We start from the raw sequence: 15,299 nt of genomic DNA on the forward strand, positions 1-15,299 counted from the left end.
CAGTGATACCGAAGACAGGGAGCCCTTCCGCGTTGCGACAATCCACAAGAACCGGATGTCCCCCAAGTCGGAACCACCAGCCGCTGCCAGTGCACAGTATTGATCCGGGCGATGAGTGGTGTGCCACCCTAACGGTCAACCTGAATTCGTCGCCCACCTGAGAGACTTGACTTATGAGCCTGTTAGCCCTTTGGACTCACTGAATTGTTTTACAGTACTGTTCACGAGTTTCTATTCTTGTCGTTCATTGTTCCAGAAGTTTTCTCTCGTCGTTTGTTGATTGCATTTGTTCTGTTATTGGTACAACCTTGTTGTTCTGTTGCACCTGACACCTTCCTCTGTATATAGTTTAGCCTCATGTACATGTTGTAAATATTGCACACACATACTCAGATACACTCAGTACACATTTCTATTTATTAGTCTGTCGGCACATATCCTTTGTGAAAGGGGGGATGTCATGATATCCACATCAGCATATCATGGTGCAATCACACACACACTGATGGACAGGCAGTTGGACCAACCAGCACACACATAACATCGCAGCCAATCACCAGTGAGAGCACAAGCACTATAAAACAGGGAACACCACAGTTCCCGCTCATTCTACCAGGAGATAGCTCAGAGCACAGAGCTCACAGCGTGCCACTCAGACATAGACCATGTGCTGAGTGCCTCACTAAGATAGTGATAGGGCTGGGTCCACAGGTTAGCTGGTGAAGCACGTACCCAAGCCAGTAGTTAGTTGTTACAGATGTTTAGACAATAAAACTGAGTTGTACCATCAACAGCCGTGTTGGCATCAGAACACCCAACACAACAACTCCTAGCACTATTTCACATATTGTTGAATCTGAGGGCACATTCTCACATATTTACCTCTAATAAGTACAAGCGACCACAAGAGTGAAAAGTTTGATAAGGCCTCTTCCAGTGTCGATGAAGTCTCCAAGTTATGCAGACAGTGACGCTGACAGCACAGAATATTTGTGCTGTCTGCTCATCTCCATGCTTGTGGCATGCAGCTCAGAGCTGTTGGCACTCTTGAGTGGCTGCACTCTCAGAATGGTGCCCCGGATCGTGCAAGGCGAGCACCAATTTAAGCTAACCTGGACTTCTGAAAGACAGATTGCATATATTTTTAAAACTGTAGCAGCTGCTGGAAGTGGCTGAGAAAGACTTTCTGAGCAGAAGGAAACCAGAGCAATGAGGCAACAACAACACCTTTTCCCTTTAAATTAATGAAACATCGTAAAACAGACAACAGGGATGGTTCCTAGTTATTCAGATGCAGCACCCGAGGCCTCGGGTGGCACGGTAACACTGTGGCTTCACAGCGCCAGGGTCCCAGACTTGATTCCCGGCTTGGGTCACTGTCTGTGCGGAGACTGCACTTTCTCCCCACGTCTGCGCGGGTTTCCTCCGGGTGCTCCGGTTTCCCCCACAAATCCTGAACGACGTGCTGATAGGTGATTTGGACACTCTGAGCACCCGAACAGGCACCGGAGTGTGGCGACTAGGGGATTTTCACAGTAACTTCATTGCAGTGTTAATGTAAGCCTCCTTGTGACATTAATAAAGATTATTATCAAAAATGAAAATGAGGCGAGAGCTCATCTTTCCTCAGGAGGTCCACCGCACACTCACTGCATAAGCAGTGGAAGCATTTAGCCACGGAGCGCCATGCCAGGAATCGGGCCCGAGGACTGGATACAGTACTCGAATATGCACCATAGCCTCACATGAGTGGTCAAGGTGAATGAAGCTCCAAATACCATTTCCTGCCAACTGCACCACAGTGCTCAATGCACAACAACAATGCACAATGCCCCCATCACTCATCTGTCAAGCAATTTTTAGTAATCAGGGCTCGTGCCTAACATTAATGTGCTCCACCACAGCCACACGCATCTACCATTGCTGCAAACATCAAACTCACATTACAGGGCTTCCATATAAAATTAAGCTGTGCCAGGCACGACGCGCACACACATTGAAGCACATTCACTGAAACTCTTCCCTCGCCCTTGCAGGATAAGACTGAACATAATCACAGGGAGCAGTAAAGATTTGGCCAAGGACGGGCCTGACTGCATTTTCTCAACCTGTTTGAGGAGATGATGCTTGGCATTCAGTGTCGGAGAAGCTGTGGTAGCTGGAATCACTGAAACAATTGAGAAAGACGGTGTGCACCTGACTCATGCACCTTTTCAAATCCTCCTTCATTCACCCTCATCCCACATGTGCTGGTTTACTACAGTGGGCTAAACAGCTGGCATGTAATGCAGAACAAGGCAAAACCGCGGGTTCAATTCCCGTACCGGCCTCCCCGAACAGTCGCCGGAATGTAGCGACTCGGGGCTTTTCACAGTAACTTCATTGAAGCCTACTTGTGACAATAAGTGATTATTATTATTATGTATGATGTTCAAGTTAAAGATACCAGTCACCTCCTTTCCCTCACACCAACCTTCCCTTCTGAGTTTATGCATTCTAACACCATGAATTGTTACTTGACCAGCCAGCAGAGCCTGAGGATGAAGGTCCAGAAGAAGAGAAAATTACCGAGGACGAATCACCATTTCTTGAGCTGACACAGTCATCATCTTAAAGCCTGGCACTGGGCTTACCTTTGAGGGAAGTAGAGTGGCAGGATCAGCATTGAGTGGATCACTGGTCATATATAGACTGAAGCAAGGTCAATGGGAAAAGGATAACACACATGTGACAGTTGTCTGGAGGATGAGGTTGCAGACAAGCACACCATTGAGGAATTTGATGAGACGGCGTACAGGTTAAAGGATTAATGGGTGTGGACACAGAAATGTTTGGTGCATTGGGAGGCTGGTCAAAGAGGCTTGTATCATTGTTGTTTTTTAAAAAATAATTTTTATTAAAGTTTTCACAAAATATCAACAACAGAATGTAAAAGGAACCGAATAGAATTAAATACCAAACGAAACAAAACAACCCAGTGCCCCCCAACCCCATACATAAATAATAAATTAACACCCGCCAAAACACAGAGCAAACATAGCAAATATATACATCCCCTCAGATCCCCCTGAATAGATAAACAAAAATAAAATAGAACCCCCCCCCCCCGGGCTGCTGCTGCTGACCATTGTCTACCGTTCTGCCAGGAAGTCTAAGAACGGTTGCCACCGCCTGAAAAACCCTTGCACCAATCCCCTTAAGGCAAATTTCACCCTCTCCAATTTAATAAACCCCGCCATATCGTTGATCCAGGATTCCACGCTTGGGGGCCTCGCATCTTTCCACTGAAGGAGAATCCTTCGCCGGGCTACCAGGGACGCAAAGGCCAGAATACCGGCCTCTTTCGCCTCCTGTACTTCCGGCTCCTCTGCAACCCCAAATATTGCGAGCCCCCAGCCCGGTTTGACCCTGGATCCTACCACCCTTGACACCGTCCTCACTATGCCCTTCCAAAATTCCTCCAGCGCTGGGCATGCCCAGAACATATGGGTGTGGTTTGCTGGGCTCCCTGAGCACCTAACACACCTGTCCTCACCCCAAAAAAACCGGCTCATCCTTGTCCCGGTCATGTGTGCCTGTGCAGCACCTTAAACTGTGTGAGGCTGAGCCTCGCACACGAAGAGGAAGAGTTCACCCTCCCTAGGGTGTCTGCCCATGTCCCCTCTTCGATCTCCTTTCCCACCTCCTCCTCCCACTTACCTTTCAGTTCCTCCACCGAGGCCTCCTCCTCCTCCTGCATCACCTGGTACGTTTCTGAGATCTTCCCCTCTCCAAACCCCCCCCCCCCGAGAGCACCCTGTCCTGTACCGTGCATGGTGGCAGCAGCGGGAATTCCACTACTTGCCGTCTGGCAAACGCCCTTACCTGTAGATACCTAAAGGTGTTACCCGGGGGGAGCCCGTACTTCTCCTCCAGCTCACCCAGTCTTGCGAACTTCCCATCCACAAACAGGTCCCCCAACCTTCTTATCCCTGCCCCATACCACCGCGAAAACCCTCCATCTATTGTCCCTGGGACAAACCGGTGGTTCCCCCGTATCGGGGTCCACACCGAGGCCCCCACTTCCCCCCTGTGCCGCCTCCATTGCCCCCAAATTTTGAGGGTAGCCCCCACCACCGGGTTCATGGTTCATTGGAGGGAGTGGCAGTGGCACTGTTGCCAGCGCCTCCAGACTCGTACCCACACAGGACACCGTCTCCAGCCTCTTCCATGCCGCCCCCTCCCACTCCATCACCCACTTGCGTACCATCGCCGCATTGGCGGCCCAGTAGTACCCGCAGAGGTTGGGCAGCGCCAGCCCCCCCTCATCCCTACGCCCCTCCAGGAACATCCTTCTCACCCTTGGAGTTCCTCGCACCCACACAAACCCAGTTATGCTCCTGTTGACCCACCTAAAGAAGGCCTTCGGGATAAGAATGGGGAGGCACTGGAACAGGAACAAAAACCTTGGGAGCACCGTCATCTTGACTGACTGCACCCTACCCGCCAGGGACAGCGGCAACACGTCCCACCTCTTAAACCCCTCGTCCATTTGCTCCACCAGCCTCGTGAAATTAAGTCTCTGCAGGGCCCCCCAGCTCCTGGCCACCTGGTCCCCCAAATACCTGAAGCTCCTCTCCGCCCTTTTTAGTGGGAGCTCGCCAATCCCCCTCTCCTGGTCCCCTGGGTGAACCACGAACAACTCGCTCTTCCCCATGTTGAGCTTGTACCCTGAGAAATCCCCGAACTCCCTGAGGATCCTCATTACCTCCGGCATTCCCCCCACTGGGTCCGCCACATATAGTAGCAAGTCGTCCGCATAGAGCGACACCCTATGCTCCTCCCCACCCCGCACCAGCCCCCTCCAGTTCCTCAACTCCCTCAGTGCCATAGCCAGGGGTTCAATCGCCAGTGCGAAGAGCAGGGGTGACAGGGGGGACCCCTGCCTCGTCCCTCCATGCAAGTGAAAGTGCTCAGACCTCCTCTTGTTCGTGGCCACACTCGCCATCTGGACCTCGTACAACAGCCTAACCCACCTGACGAACCCCTCCCCAAACCCGAACCTCTTCAGCACCTCCCAGAAGTACCTCCACTCTACCCTAACGAAGGCCTTCTCAGTGTCCATCGGCGCCACTATCTCCGCCTCCCCCTCCCTCGCTGGCATCATAATAACGTTCAGGAGCCTCCGCACATTCGCGTTCAACTGCCTCCCCTTCACGAACCCCGTCTGGTCATCGTGGATGACCTGCGGCACACAATCCTCAATCCTCTTGGCTAAGACCTTCGCCAGCACGTTGGCATCTACATTTAACAACAAAATCGGCCTGTAAGACCCACACTGCAGGGGATCCTTGTCCCGCTTCAGGATCAAGGAGATCAGTGGCCGGTGTCATGACATTCATATCAACATATCATGGTGCAAACACACGCACACTGATGGACAGATCAACAGACCAATCAACACACACGCAACATCACAGCCAACCACCAGTGAGAGCACACGCACTATAAAACGGGGAACACCACCGTTCCCGCTCATTCCAGCAGGAGATAGCTCAGAGCTCACAGCGTGCCACTCAGACATACACCATGTGCTGAGTGCCTCTCTAAGATAGTGCAAGGGCTGGGTCCACAGGTTAACTGGAAAAGTACGAACCACAGCCAGAAGTATACAGTAGATGTTATCAAGAATAATAAAACAGAGTTGTACCATCGACAACTGCCTTGGTTCGTTTGTATAGCGGAACACCCAACGCGACATAGTACCAGGATTGGAACCCAGCAACTGTGAGACCTACCTGCACATCTTCAGCGATCCGCCATCCTGCGCCATGGACACCATCAGCCTGCCGCAGCCGCTCCAAATCGCTGGAAACCTCGGCGTCAACTGGAAGCTGTTTAAACAGCGCTGCCAGCTCTTCCCAGAAGCCACAGACAGGGAGAATGCATTGGACACCAGGAAGATCGCCCTCCTCCTCTCCACGGCAGGGCAACACGCCATCCACATCTACAACTCCTTGGCATTCGCGGACGGCAAGGACAAGACGAAGTACAAGACGGTCCTTCTAAAACTTGACCAACACTTCAGCGTCGAAGTGAATGAGATCTTCGAGAGGTACCTCTTCCAGTAGCACCTGCAGGGTAAGGATGAGCCTTTTCAATCCTTTTTGTCACACCTCCGTATCCTCGCGCAGTCCTGCGGCTATGAGGCCACCTCCGATTCCATGATTCGGGACCAGATCGTTTTTGGGGTCTCCTCGGGCACCCCACACCAGCAGCTCCTCAAAATAAAGAGCCTCGCCCTAGCCACCGCCATCGAACTGCGGCCTCCACAAAAACGTGACCAGCCGGTACTCCCAATTCCAGGCTGCCGAATCGGCATGACACGGATCACACGAGGCCGAGCGGGTCCACTCCATCGAGTTACTCCCGGCCCGCAGCCCGGACGAGGGCGGCCATTTCGCATGCTTTCCACGGCCTCCCACGCTTGTACGCGCCAAAAGAGACGTCGACGCAGAGGGATGTGACGTGCAGGCGCGCTCTACGCAGGGCCGAACTGCGCATGCGCGGTGGCGCAATGAACGCCATGATGTCACGACGTGCGGCAACTGTGGTTCCGCACATTTAAAACGGCAATATGCACCGAGTAATTGACAATGCCTCCGCTGCGGCAAGATGGGCCACTACGCTACCTGCTGTCGAGCAGCTCAACCTGCCAACGCTCCCCAATTCCGCCAGCCTCGCAGGGATGTGCGGGCCATTCAGCCTCCATACACCGAGTCATACCCTGACGACGTACAAACCGGTTATCGACGACCGGGAAGCCTTCCGCGTTACGGTAATTGACAGAAATCGGATGTCTCCAAGCAGGACCCACCAGCCGATGTCAGTGCACAGCGTCAATTCGGGTGATGAATGGTGTGCCACCCTAACGGTCAACCGATCACCAATCACATTCCGTTTAGACACTGGTGCATCCGCCAATCTCATTGCATGGTCAGCCTTCTACGCTTTGAAGGTCAAACCACCGATTCGGCCATCCTGCTGTCAGTTGGTCGATTACAACGGAAATGTTATCCCGGCCATGGGATCTTGCTAGCTCGAGGTTATACACAATTCACACGGAGCAACACTGTCTTTTGAGATAGTTGGATCCTCGAAGGACTCCCTGCTAGGCGCACAGGCATGCAAGGTTCTCCACCTCGTTCAACGGGTACACACTCTGTCTCCAGAAGGCACGTCCGATTTCCCGGATGCAGAATTTAGGGCACAGCTCCACTCGCTACTCGCCCACAACCAGGAGGCTTTCGAGGGCATGGGCACACTGCCCTACACTTACAGAATGCGGCTCAAACCGGATGCCACCCCGGTCATTCACGCACCTCGTAGAGTTCCAGCACCACTCAAGGACCGCCTCAAGCAGCAACTGCAGGATCTCCAGGACCACGGAGTGCTTTCCCGGGTCACGGAGCCCACGCCATGGGTCAGCTCCATGGTGTGCGTTAAAAAGCCCTCTGGCGAACTCCAGATCTGCATCGACCCGAAAGACCTGAACAAGAATATCATGAGGGAACACTACCCCATACCCAAACGGGAAGAGATCACTAGCGAAATGGCCCGGGCTAGAATTTTTACAAAGCTTGATGCCTCAAAAGGTTTTTGGCAGATTCAGCTGGATCAGTCCAGCAGGAAGCTGGGCACCTTCAACACTCCCTTTGGCAGGTACTGCTACAATAGGATGCCGTTTGCATCATCTCGGCATCCAAGGTGTTTCATCGGATCATGGAACAGATGATGGAGGGCATCGAAGGGGTGCGCGTCTATGTTCACGACGTCATCATCTGGTCCACCACACCACAGGAGCACATCAGTCGTCTCCAGCGCGTCTTTGCTCGGATACGAGAACACGGCCTGCCCCTCAACCGAGTCAAGTGTTCTTTTGGCCAAACTGAGCTAAAGTTTCTGGGGGACCACATATCCCGGTCAGGGGTGCGTCCGGATGCCGACAAAGTGGCAGCTATTGCAGCCATGCCGCAGTCGTCAGACAAGAAGACAGTGCTACACTTTCTTGGGATGGTCAACTTCCTGCGGAAGTTCATTCCCAACCTTGCCTCCCACACAACGGCTCTTCGCCACCTAGTGAAGAAGACTACGGAGTTCCAGTGGCGGACCGCACACCAGAAGGAATGGGAGGAGCTCAAGATCAAGCTCACCACAGCCCCAGTATTGCCGTTCTTTGACACTACTCGAGATATAAAGATCTCGACTTATGCCAGCCAGTCCGGCATTGGGGCGGCACTCCTGCAACGGGACGACACTGCATTATGGGCTCCGGTCACCTATGCCTCACGGGTCATGACCCCCACAGAACAACGTTATGCGCAGATTGAGAAGGAGTGCCTGGGTTTGTTAACCGGCATAGATAAAGTCCACAACTACGTGTATGGTCTCCCTCAGTTCACCGTGGAAAGCGACCATTGCCCCCCGGTCGGCATCATACAAAAGGACCTTAATGAGATGACCCCTCGCCTCCAGCGCATTCTGCTCAAACTCCGGAGGTACGACTTCCAACTAGTCTACACCCCGGGAAAGGACCTCATCATCGCGGATGCCCTGTCCAGAGCAGTGAGCACACCGCCCGAATCGGGAGGGTTCGTCTGTCAGGTCGAAGTGCATGTGGCCTTCACATCAGCCAATCTGCCAGCTAATGATGCAAGTCTGGCCCGTATTCGCCGGGAGACTGCGGCTGACCCCCTTCAACAATGTGTGATGCGCCACATGACGGTAGGGTGGCTCAAAGGACAGTGCCCACAATTCTACAATGTCCGGGACGACTTGGCCGTCATTGACGGTGTCCTCCTAAAGTTGGGCCGGATTGTGATTCCACACAGCATGCGCAGGCTTGTCCTCGAACAATTACACTAAGGCCATCTCGGAGTTGAAAAGTGCAGGCGGCGGGCCCGAGAAGCTGTGTATTGGCCGAGCATCAGTGACGACATCGCCAACATGGTGCTCAACTGCCCCACCTGCCAAAGGTTTCAGCCGGTGCAACCCCCTGAGACACTTCAGCCCCATGAGTTGGTAACGTCCCCCTGGGCAAAGGTGGGTGTGGACCTTTTTCATGCGCTCGGCAGGGACTACGTCATCATAATTGACTATTTTCCCAATTATCCGGAGATCATACGCCTGCACGACTTGACATCAGCAGCTACAATCAGAGCATGCAAGGAAACCTTCGCTCGCCATGGCATTCCGCTTACCGTCATGTCGGACAATGGGCCCTGTTTTGCGAGCCAAGAATGGTCTTCTTTTGCCGCTTCGTATGGCTTGACACTCGTGACGTCCAGCTCTCTGCATCCCCAGTCAAATGGCAAGGCGGAAAAGGGCGTCCATATCTTGAAGCGGCTCCTCTGCAAGGCTGCTGATGCCGGATCTGATTTATGTTCAGCCCTGCTGGCCTATCGCTCGGCCCCACTGTCCACAGGCCTCTCACCAGCCCAGCTGTTGATGGGTCGCGCCCTCAGGACCACTGCACCATCCATTCATGTTCCTAAACCCGACCATGCTCCAGTACTGCAAAGGATGCGACAGTAGCGTGCTCAGCAGAAGGTGGCACATGACACTCGGGTAACTGATCTTCCTGCCCTGGCGCCTGGAGACAACGTCCGCACACACCTACCAGAGGGTGGCTGGTCGGCAACTGCCGAAGTTCTCCGCTGCGTGGCTCCCCGCTCGTTCCTGGTTCGCATGCCTGATGGCTCCATTCGCCGGCGTAATCGGCTGGCCCTTCGGCTGCTTCCGCGCTCGCTACGTGATCATGCACCGGTGCCACGCCCTCCTGTTGTCCCTGATGTCGACTTCATGGAGCTTCCTGCCACTATGCCTATTCCTCTATCGCCCATGGCCAGGCGCATTCCTCAGCCGGTGGATCCTGACCCACCCTTGCGGCGGTCAACCCGAATTCGTCACCCACCTACTAGGCTGGACGTATGAGCCTGTTTGCACATTGGACTCACTGAATTGTTATGCAACAATGTTAATGTGTTTCTTTTTTTGTCGTTCCAGGAGTTCTCTTTCGATATTTGATGATTGCACTTGTTTTGTTTATGGTACAACCTCGTTGCTATGTTGCACCTGACACCTTCCTATGTATATAGTTTAGCCTCATGTACATGTTGTAGATATTGCACACACATACTCAGCCGCACTCAGTACACACCAATATTTATTACCATGTAGGCACACATTCTTGTGAAAAGGGGGATGTTATGATATTCATATAAACATATCATGGTGCAATCACACACACACACTGATGGACAGGTCAACGGACCAATCAACACACACGCAACATTACAGCCAATCACCAGTGAGAGCACATGCACTATAAAACGGGGAACACCACAGTTCCCGCTCATTCCAGCAGGAGATAGCCCAGAGCACAGAGCTCACAGCGTGCCACTCAGACATACACCATGTGTTGAGTGCCTCTCTAAGATAGTGCAAGGACTGGGCCCACAGGTTAACTGGTAAAGTACGAACCACAGCCAGAAGTATACAGTAGATGTTATCAAGAATAATAAAACAGAGTTGTACCATCTACAACCGTGTTGGTTCGTTTGTATAGCGGAACACCCAACACGACACCCGGGACATCGTCGGGGTCAAAGCCCCCCCCTCCCTTGCCTCATTGAAGGTCCTAACCAGCAACGGGTCCAATAGGTCCACATATCTCTTGTAAAATTCGACCGGGAAACCGTCCGGCTCCGGTGCCTTCCCCGCCTGCATGCTCCCTATTCCTTTGGCCAGCACCTCCAGCCCAATCGGGGCCCCTAATCCCGCCACCAGTCCTTCCTCCACCTTCGGGAACCTCAGTTGGTCCAGAAAGCGGCCCATCCCTCCCTCCTCCAGTGGCGGCTCGGACCGATACAGTTTCTCATAAAAGTCCCTGAAGACCCCATTGATGCCAACCCCACTCCGCACCACACTCCCTCCCCTATGCACGAGTGATAATTTACCAAAATTCACTAGGCTCTGGGGTGGTCCCAGCGGATTGGAAATTAGCAAACGTGACACCACTGTTTAAAAAAGGAGGTAGGCAGAAAGTGGGTAATTATAGGCCAGTGAGCTTAACTTCGGTAGTAGGGAAGATGCTGGAATCTGTCATCAAGGATGAAATAGCGAGGCATCTGGATGGAAATTGTCCCATTGGACAGACGCAGCATGGGTTCATAAAGGGCAGGTCGTGCCTAACTAATTTAGTGGAATTTTTTGAGGACATTAACAGTGCGGTAGATAACGGGGAGCCAATGGATGTGGTATATCTGGATTTCCAGAAAGCCTTTGACAAGGTGCCACACAAAAGGTTGTTGCATAAGATAAAGATGCATGGCATTAAGGGGAAAGTAGTAGCATGGATCGAGGATTGGTTAATTAATAGAAAGCAAAGAGTGGGGATTAATGGGTGTTTCTCTGGTTGGCAATCAGTAGCTAGTGGTGACCCTCAGGGATCAGTGTTGGGCCCACAACTGTTCACAATTTACATAGATGATTTGGAGTTGGGGACCAAGGGCAATGTGTCCAAGTTTGCAGACGACACTAAGATAAGTGGTAAAGCAAAAAGTGCAGAGGATACTGGAAGTCTGCAGAGGGATTTGGATAGGCTAAGTGAATGGGCTAGGGTCTGGCAGATGGAATACAATGTTGACAAATGTGAGGTTATCCATTTTGGTAGGAATAACAGCAAAAGGGATTATTATTTAAATGATAAAATATTAAAACATGCTGCTGTGCAGAGAGACCTGGGTGTGCTAGTGCATGAGTCGCAGAAAGTTGGTTTTCAGGTGCAACAGGTGATTAAGAAGGCAAATGGAATTTTGTCCTTCATTGCTAGAGGGATGGAGTTTAAGACTAGGGAGGTTATGCTGCAATTGTATAAGGTGTTAGTGAGGCCACACCTGGAGTATTGTGTTCAGTTTTGGTCTCCTTACTTGAGAAAGGACGTACTGGCACTGGAGGGTGTGCCGAGGAGATTCACTAGGTTAATCCCAGAGCTGAAGGGGTTGGATTACGAGGAGAGGTTGAGTAGACTGGGACTGTACTCGTTGGAATTTAGAAGGATGAGGGGGGATCTTATAGAAACATATAACATTATGAAGGGAATAGATAGGATAGATGCGGGCAGGTTGTTTCCACTGGCGGGTAAAAGCAGAACTAGGGGGCATAGCCTCAAAATAAGGGGAAGTAGATTTAGGACTGAGTTTAGGAGGAACTTCTTCACTCAAAGGGTTGTGAATCTATGGAATTCCTTGCCCAGTGAAGCAGTAGAGGCTCCTTCATTAAATGTTTTTAAGATAAAGATAGATAGTTTTTTGAAGAATAAAGGGATTAAGGGTTATGGTGTTCGGGCCGGAAAGTGGAGCTGAGTCCACAAAAGATCAGCCATGATCTCATTGAATGGTGGAGCAGGCTCGAGGGGCCAGATGGCCTACTCCTGCTCCTAGTTCTTATGTTCTTATGTTCTATCCTTAACTCCCCCAATCTCCCTAGCTGCGTCCCGCTTCCGAAGCTGATGCGCCAGCATCTGACTTGCCTTTTCCCCATATTCATAAATCGCCCCCTGGGCCTTCCTCCACTGCACCTCCACCTTCCTGGTGGTCAACAGGTCGAATTCGGCCTGGAGGCTACGGCTCTCGCTCAACAGTCCCTCCTCTGGCACCTCCGCATACCTCCCGTCTACCCTCACCATCTCCCCCACCAGCCTCTCCCTCTCCCTCTGCTCTCTCCTCTTCTTGTAGGCCCTAATGGAGATCAGCTCTCCCCTAACCACCCCCACCCTAACCGTTCCCATTCGGACCTCCCCGTTATCGTTGGCCTCCAGGTCTCTCTCTGCTTCCTCGGACCCGCTCGCTCACTTCCTCATCCGCCAACAGCCCCACCTCCAAGCGCCACAACGGGCGCTGGTCCCTCTCCTCCCCCAGCTCTAGGTCTACCCAATGCGGGGCATGATCCGAAATAGCTATCGCCGAGTACTCGGTATCCTCTACTCTCGCAATCAGCGCCCTGCTCATAACAAAAAAGTCGATCCAGGAATAGGCCTTATGAACGTGCGAGAAGAATGAAAATTCCCTAGCCCCCGGCCTTGCAAATCTCCAAGGGTCCACCCCTCCCATCTGGTCCATAAACCCCCTCAGCACTTTAGCTGCCGCCGGCCTCCGACCCATCCTAGGCCTGGAGCAATCCAGTGCCGGATCCAACACCGTGTTAAAGTCCCCCCCCCCCCCCCCCCCCATTATCAGGCCCCCCACTTCCAAGTTCGGGATCCGACACAACATGTGCCACATAAAACCTGCATTGTCCCAGTTAGGGGCATACACATTGACCAGCACCACCCTCTCCCCTTGCAGCTTACCACTTACCATTATGTGCCTGCCGCCATTGTCTGTCACAATGCTCGACGCCTCGAACGACACCCCCTTTCCCACCAAGATCGCCACCCCCCCAATTTTTGGCATCCAGCCCCGAATGAAACACCTGACCTACCCACCCTTTCCTCAATCTTACCTGGTCTGCCACCTTCAGGTGTGTCTCCTGGAGCATGACCACATCCGCCTTCAGCCCCTTCAGGTGCGCGAACACCCGGGCCCGCTTAACCGGCCCGTTCAGTCCGCTTATGTTCCAGGTTATCAGCCGGATCAGGGGGCTACCCACCCCCTCCCCCGCCGACTAGCTATAACCCCTCCTCGGCCAGCCACGTGCCCACGCCCCACGCCCAGCCCATTCCCCACGACGGCAGACCCCCGTCCCAACCCCCTCTACACACTTCAGCTCCCCCTTGACCATGCCAACAGAAAACCTGCGCTTCCCCGCCCCAGCCCCGCCTCCTCCAGCCTTGGGCCTCCTCGCCAGCACTCTATGGGCCCCTTGCAGCTCCAGGGACACCTGGAAGGACCCCGCTACCATCAGCGAGTTTTACATGGTGACCACATAGGCCCCCACGTCGGACCCCTCCAGCCCCTCCGGGAGGCCCAGGATCCGCAGATTCTTCCGCCTCGACCGATTTTCCATCTCCTCGAACCGTTCCTGCCATTTCCTGTGGAGCTCCTCGTGCGCCTCCACATTTACCGCTAGGCCCAAGATCTCGTCCTCGTTATCTGAGATTTTTGGTTGGACCTCGCGGATCGCCACCCCCTGGGCCGTCTGGGTCTCCAGCAGCTTATCAATAGAAGCCTTCATCGGCTCCAGCAGGTCAGCCTTGAGCTCCCTGAAGCAGCGCTGGATAACCTCCTGCTGCTCCTGCACCCACTGCATCCACGCTTCTTGGTCCTCGCCCGCCGCCATCTTGCTCTTCTTCCCTCCCACTTTCTTTGGCTTCACCACATTTTTAGTCACCCCGCTCCTGGTCCAAGCCATACACTGTCGGGGGAATGTTGCAGTCTTCTTCCCACACCGGGAAATGTCAAAAAAATGCCATTGGAGGCCCTGAAAAGAGCCCAAAAGTCCGTTCCAAGTGGGAGCTGCCGAACGTGCGGCTTAGCTCCGCATAGCCGCAACCGGAAGCCGCTTGTATCATTGTTAACAAGCATGGAGGAATCTAACCAAAACTTGGCATCGAGCTTCATGTAGAACTTGGAGCCTCTCCTTTCCTGTGTGAGTGTGGTCAATTCTAAAGCATCACTTGTAGACCGAGCCATGCTGCAGCATCTGACAATGACATAGTTTCCACTGCAGTACAGACAGAAGTCATCCTATATTTATTTATTTTTGTTCATGGGACGTAGGCATTGCTGGCTGTGCCAACATTCATTGCCCATCCCTAATTGCCCTTGAAGGGGCAGTTAAGAGTCAACCACATTGCTGTGGGTCACATGTAGGGCCAGACCAGCGAAGGACAGAAGATTTCCTTCCCTAAAGGGCATTGGTGAACCAGATTTTTACGACAATCGGCAATGATTTTATGATCATCATTAGACTTTTAATCCCTGATTTTTTTTCATTGAATACAAATTTCACAATCTGCAGTGGTGGATTTGAACCTGGGACACCAGAGCATTACCCTGGATTTCTGGTTTACTAGGACAGTGACAATACCACTACCCCACCGCCTCTCCTCTCAGTGTTGTGGTGGAAACGCAACCTGACTAAAGTGATGAGATCTCTACTTGTTGCCATAAGGACTCAGACTGCTGCCATCATGGTTGCAGATATCGGTACCCAAAGTGGTTTGTAAGGTTTTAGAGCATTCTAAAAATCTGTGTTCCATCTGGTTAGAAGGGTTGCTATGGCTCTGCTTGGACAATGTAGCAGTGGTTTTCATGGAT

Source organism: Scyliorhinus torazame, chromosome 15 (assembly GCF_047496885.1).
Source record: "Scyliorhinus torazame isolate Kashiwa2021f chromosome 15, sScyTor2.1, whole genome shotgun sequence".
Lineage (NCBI taxonomy): Eukaryota > Metazoa > Chordata > Chondrichthyes > Carcharhiniformes > Scyliorhinidae > Scyliorhinus > Scyliorhinus torazame.